Genomic DNA, 6,959 nt, shown 5'->3' with positions numbered 1-6,959 from the left:
TTGCGCACTAGGCTGAAGGCACCACGCCCCCTTTTCTTAGGTATTGTGTGTTCCTGCAGAAATCAAGCTTCACCCTTTGGATAGCATCCTTGAGTGCAAAAGGGCATATTTTTACCCTTTAAAATGACTCACCAGCTCAGAGTGAATAAAGGCTAGGTTGAGTTTTAGCCATCCTAATATCTGTGTAGTGGTAACTTATTGTTTTAATTTGCAATTCCCTAATGACATATGAGTTGAGCATCGTATTTGCTATCTGTAGATCTTCTTTGGTGAGATATCTATGCAAATCTTTAGCCAATTTTTTTATTTGGGTTGTTCTTTTTTTTTTTTTTTTAAGTTTTATTTAAGTAATCTTTACACCCTACGTGGGGCTCAAACTCACAACCCCGAGATCGAGTCGCATGCTCTTCTAAGTCAGCCAGGAGCCCCTGGGTTGTTCGTTTTCTTATCGTAGAGTTTTAAGGGTTCTTTGTATATCTTGGATAACAGTCCTTTATCAGATACATGTTTTATAAATATTTTCTCCCAGTCTGTGATTTGTCTTCTCATTCTCTTGACCACCCCATCTCCGTTAGGAAAAAAGTACTTTCAGTAATAATCCTGAAATGAAATGACTAGTAATGGCCAGAAAATAAACTGTGAAAATATTATCTTATTAAACTTTAAACTTCATCTAAATATGATGCTAGTTTGTGGTCCATTGAAAAAAAACAATAAGATGCCAGTAAATTTTTTAATTAAAAATAAAACCAGTATTGCAGTACAAAGGGTAAGAGATTAATACTTTTTTTTTTTAAGATTTTATTTATTTATTTGACAGAGAGAGACAGCGCGAGAGGGAACACAAGCAGGGGGAGTGGGAGAGGGAGAAGCAGACTTCCCGCTGAGCGGGGAGCCGGATGCGGGGCTCGATCTCAGGACCCTGGGATCATGACCTGAGCCGAAGGCAGACGCTTAACGACTGAGCCACTCAGGCGCCCCGAGATTAATACTTTTTAAATTACAAAAATGTATCTTAAGAACTTTTATCCTACATATTGGATTGGTAAAGGAATGAATGATACAGTTTCTGCAAATTTGTCAATGGCTGTCAAAACTGATCATCTTTGCATATTTGTGTTCCATAAGCAGTATAATCAGATTTGTCAATTGCTGGAGCACAGCCATGAAAAGACATGGAGGAAATATAAGTTCATACTATTAAGTGGAAGAAGCCAATCTGAAAAGGCTACATACTATGATTCCAACTACATGACATTCTGGAAAAGATGAGACTGGGGAAAAGATCATTGGTTGCCAGAGTTTGGGAGGTTGGGAGGAATAGGTGGAGCACAGGGGATTTTTTAAGGCAGTGAAACTTCTATATGATACTGTAATGGCAGATATGTCATTAAACATTTGTCAAAACTCATAATGTACAATAGTCCAAGAAATCTAACAGTATGCCATGGACTTTGGGTGATAATGATGTGTCAGTGTAGGTACATCAGTTGTAACAACATCCCATGCTGGTGTGGGAGGTTGATGGTGTGGGAGGCTGTGCCTGTGAAGGACAGAAGGTATATGAGAACTCTGTATATCACACTCAATTTTGCTCTGAAACTAAAACTGCTCTAAAAAAATAAAGTTTACCCAAAAAAGAAGAAAGAAGTGGAGAGGATGTAAAAATTGACCTGCTGTGGGTGTCAGACATGCTAGATACACCGCTGTATCTAACATACTTAGAATAATGGCTAGCACACAGTAAACACCATACAAAGGCCTGCTTTTATACTGTTTTCTACATTTGAAATATTTCGTAATTAAAACCACATCTAGGGGCGCCTTGGTGGCTCAGTCGGTTAAGTGTCTGCCTTCGGCTCAGTCATGATACTAGGGTCCTTTGACCGAGTCCCACATCAGGCTCCCTGCTCCGCGGGAAGCCTGCTTCTCCATCTGCCTGCCACTCCCCCTGCTTGTGCTCTCGCTCTGTCAAATAAATAAAATCTTTTAAAACAAAACCAAACATAACTGGCTTCAGCACACAGTTAACCCCGGGGCATCCTGCCATTAAGTGGTGAGAGAGAAGAGGAAAAACCAGCAAAAGAGACTGAGAAGGAACAGCCGATGAGGTGGAAAGGAAAGTAAGACAGTGGTGTCCTGGAATCCAAATGAAGAATATGGTTCCAAGAAGGTGGGAATAATCAGTTGTGTGTATACATCAAGTGCTAGTGAGAGGTTAAGTAAGATGTTGAGAAATGGCCATCGGGTTAACAGCATGGAGGTCACTGATGTCCTTGAGAGCATTTTCAGGGAGTGGTCAAGAGGGGATGGGAGGAGATAAAAGTGAGAGTACAGATAGAGCTTTCCTTTGCTGCAGAGCAATGGTTCTCAAATGGGGAGGATTTTGCTTCTAGGGTACAATTTGGTAATGTCTGCAGACCTTTTTTTTTGAGGCGGGGTGCAACTGGCATCTGGGGGTAGAAACCAGGAATGTTGCTAAACATCCTGAAATGCACAGGACAGATGCCCACAATAAAGTGGAGCAGAAATTTAAATATCCAGTCTAAAATGTCAAAGTCGAGGTTGAGAAACCGTTGTTGTAAAGGGAAGGAGGAAATATGTGGTAGCAGATGAGAAAAGTAGAATAAAGAGGATTTTAAGAAAGGAGAACTAACTTGTTAATATATTGATAGGAATGAAGCAGAACGTATCACTGGCTAAACAGCAGGAGAAAAGTTGATAATTTCTGTAAAGAAAGAGTGCTAAAACAAACCTGTGCAGTTGACAAACTCACAGAAAGAGTGCACAAAGCAAAATATTTATAGAGAAAAAGAAAGAGGTAAAAGAGAATCTTCTTTGGAAAGTTTTTTACAATCCTTTTTTTTTTTTTTTAAAGATTTTATTTATTTGACAGAGAGAGACACAGTGAGAGAGGGAACACAAGCAGGGGGAGTGGGAGAGGGAGAAGCAGGCTTCCTGTGGAGCAGGGAGCCCGATGCGGGGCTCGATCCCAGGACCCTGGGATCATGACCTGAGCCAAAGGCAGACGCTTAACGACTGAGCCACCCGGTCGCCCCTACAATCCTTTTTTTTTTTTTTAAGAGTTTATTTATTTGACAGAGAGCGAGCAAGCACAAGCAGGGGGAGCAGCAGAAGGAGAGGGAGAAGCAGGCTTCCCGCCGAAGTGGCAGCCAGATGCCGGGCTCGATCCCAGGACCCCTGGAATTACGACCCGATCAGAAGGCAGACGCTAAACAACTGAGCCACCCAGGCGCATCTACAGTCCTTTTTAAAATCAACCCAAAGTAAGATTCATGGTCAAGTTCCATTAACCTAATAAAAGTCAGATCATACTGGGGCACCTGGGTGGTGCAGTTGATTGAGCGTCCAGCTCTTGGCTTTGGCTTGATGATCTTGGGGTTGTGGGATCGGCCCACATCAAGCTCCACACTCAGCGAGGAGTCTGCTTGGGATCCTCTCTCTCTCTCCCTCTTTGCTCCCCCCAACTTGAGTGCATGCTCTCTCTCTCAGCTAACTAAATAAATCTTTTTATTTTATTTATTTATTTTTTTAAAGATTTTACTTATTTATTTGACAGAGAGAGAGACAGCGAGAGAGGGAACACAAGCAGGAGGAGCGGGAGAGGGAGAAGCAGTCTTCCCGCCGAGCAGGGCCCCGATGCAGGGCTCGATCCCAGGACCCCGAGATCATGACCTGAGCTGAAGGCAGTCGCTTAACCAACTGAGCCACCCAGGCGCCCCTAAATAAATCTTTTTAAAAAAGAGTTAGATCATACTGATTTTAATATTATTTAAAGAACATGTATAATGTTAAACTCACTTAGGACACTCAAGAGATATACCCAAGGGGACCAGGCCCCCTCCTTCTTATGGAATCATCTTCTAAAATGATAATTTTGGAACTGAAGGGGACTTTAGAAGTCATCTCACTTTTAATCTCCATTTTATTGGTGAGGAAACTGAGGCTCTGGGATGCTAGTTGATGTGAACAGTTACACAGCTGGCCCTGAACTTTTAGGTAAGCCGCTTAGATGCTGCATGATGTGGATACCATAGATACTGTGGAGTGTTGAAACAGATACATTAGAGGGACAATTTATAAATGTAAATGTTCTGCTTCACTTAAGTTCATTTCTAAAATGTTCAGCAGCCTCCTAAGAATGAAAATCTTTCCCAGCTGCATTACACATTTTTCTTAGATCTGTCTTTTGTACAAGGGGAAAAACACAACACTTGCAAATTGTTCTGAGGGAAACATTACTTAACATCCCTTAAGTGTCTCCTGGCAGTGACAGCCGTCCTTTCAAGTGGAAAAGTAACTTCGGGTCAAAGAATTTGGAGGGAATACATAGGGCCATCTTTCAAATGATTTCCCCCCTTTTCGGTGAAAGTGGCTGGCAAGGGAATATTCTGGGGTTCTAAGGTGTCCATTTTATTTATGAAATGGTCAGATAAGTAAGGCTAGAACAACTAACTCATTCAAACACAAATGCAAAATCAAGAGAGCTTGCCTTAGTCAGTGTTCAACTGCCATAAAATAGTTTTCTGTCGATTTTAATACTAGTAACAGCCTCCTCCAAGAAATTCCTCTCTCTGATTCCCATGCTTTATTGATCAACCTTTCATTCTGACTAACCTTAGACTGATTCTCTGCTGATTCCTTCCGACTTCCTGATTCATAACTGCTGATTTGTCTCAGAGATCAGATTCTGGAATTTCCCAATTCCACTAGAAGTCTTTATTTCTCTTCCTGATTTTTCACATATATTTGTACTTGCTCCTGGATTTCACCCAAGCCATCAGCTGCCCTCTCAAACCCAGTGTGCTTGGAATTAAACTCATCTCCCACTTCCCTTCCAAAGGACTCCAAGCCCAAATCCTTGGGACAATCCCAGTTTATGTCCCCTGTCCCAAAAGAATTAGCCATAGCATGCTCTTTTACACGTAAGAGTTTGGATGACAAATTATATTGTCACTCAACCTATTTTCATGAAAGGCACTGCTATTTTTCAAGTCAACTAGATTCAAAACCTCAACCTAACCTTTAGCTGCTAAATCCAATGTAGTAGAATCCTCTTTTAGAATGTCCTTCAAATCTCCCCTTATTCTTGCATTCCCAGTAACACCCACTAAAACCTTACATCGGGATCATTAATAAAGCTTCTTACTCCCTGGTATCTCTCTCTCCCATCTTCCTACCCTCTAATCCATCTAGTATAAGTAATTAACTCAATCTTATAAGAATCCTGATTTTATCCTCTCACCTCTCTGCTTAAAAATTTAAATGTAATAATTCAGTGAATATATACAGTATTTATTATGTGAGAAGCAGTCAGTCTTGGCCCTCAGAAAGCTTCATTCATTCAATATATATTTGAGTGCCTACTGTATGCACCTCACCTCTGTAGGCATGGAAGCACAGTGATGATAGGCATGGCCCATGACCATGTAAAAAAGCTTCAATAGCAATATAAGACAGCCAGTTAATGGCTTAGAGAGAAGTCTTAAGGGGACATGTGATGAAATGGCAAATGAGTGATTTTTTTTAAAGCACCCTAAGAAACAGGAACTTGAACAGATACCTACACACTGATGTTCATTACAGCATTATTCAAAATGGCGAAAAGGTAGAGACAGCCCACCAACAGATGAATGGATAAACAAAATGTGGTCCATCCATACAATAGATTATTATACATAAAAAGCCATAAAAAGAGATTGAGTTCTGATACATGTTGCAATATAGATGAACCTCTAAATCATCACACTAAGTAAAAGAACCCAGTCACAAAAGGACAAAAATTGTATGATTCCCCTTATATGAAATATCTAGAATAAGCAAATTCAGAGACAGAAAGTAGTTAAGAGGTTACCAGGGGTTGAGAGGAAGGGGAACGGGGAGTTAGTGTTTAATGGGTACAGAGTTTTGGAAATAGCCATGATGGTTGCACATTATTAGTGTAATTAATGCCACCAAATTACTCTTAAAATAGCTAAAATGGGAGATTTTATGTTATATATAAAAATTAATGTAATATGCTAAAAACCATTGAATTGTATGTTTCAAGTGGGTGAATTATATAAAATTTAAATTATATGTCAATAAAACTATTTTTAAAAAAGCACTTGAGGAGCACCTGGGTGGTGCTGTCAGTTAAGCGTCCAACTCTTTTGGTTTCCACTCTGGTTGTGATCTTGGGGTAGTGAGATTGGGCCCTGCTCCAGGCATGGGGCTCTGCACTCATTGCAGCGTCGGCTTGGGACCCTCTCTCCTTCTCCCTTTGTCCTCCCCCCACCCCCTGCACTCGTGCTCTCTCTCTCTCTCAAACAAACGAACAAATAAATAAATCTTTTTTTTTAAACTTTTTTTTTTTTTTAAGATTTTATTTATTTATTTGACAGAGAGAGAATGAGAGAGAGAGCACATGAGAGGGGGGAGGGTCAGAGGGAGAAGCAGACTCCCCGCCGAGCAGGGAGCCCGATGCGGGACTCAGTCCCGGGACTCCAGGATCATGACCTGAGCCGAAGGCAGTCGCTTACCAACTGAGCCACCCAGGCGCCCTAAATCTTTTTTTAAAAAAAGGACTTGAGAGGGGCTGAGAGTTGAAAAATAAATCAACCTTCTCCCTCAAAAATAAATAAATAAATGCACCTGAGAGTCAAGTGCAGAAACTGTGGAATGGTTTGGAAAAGAAACCAGAGCAGGAAAAGTGATGGTTGCTCAGGCAAATGTTTGTCATGGTGGTAGATAAAGGCAAAATGGTGCCCTGGCATGGAGAATCTGTCCTGTTGTCTTGCTAATAGAATAAAATGTAAAGGTCTAAGCTTGACTTTGGCTCTCAAAAATGTGAAACATACCTCCTGCTAAGACAGCTGCTTCTCTACCGTATTCTTCGCCCTAAGGTTTCCTTCACAGCAGGCTTGGTCGTGCCATGTAGCTGGCTCAGGATACCCTTT

This window comes from Leptonychotes weddellii, chromosome 13, assembly GCF_054177405.1.
Source record: "Leptonychotes weddellii isolate Sample4059 chromosome 13, ASM5417740v2, whole genome shotgun sequence".
NCBI lineage: Eukaryota > Metazoa > Chordata > Mammalia > Carnivora > Phocidae > Leptonychotes > Leptonychotes weddellii.
The sequence above is the reverse complement of the archived record's forward strand: the minus strand, read 5'-3'. Positions refer to the sequence as shown.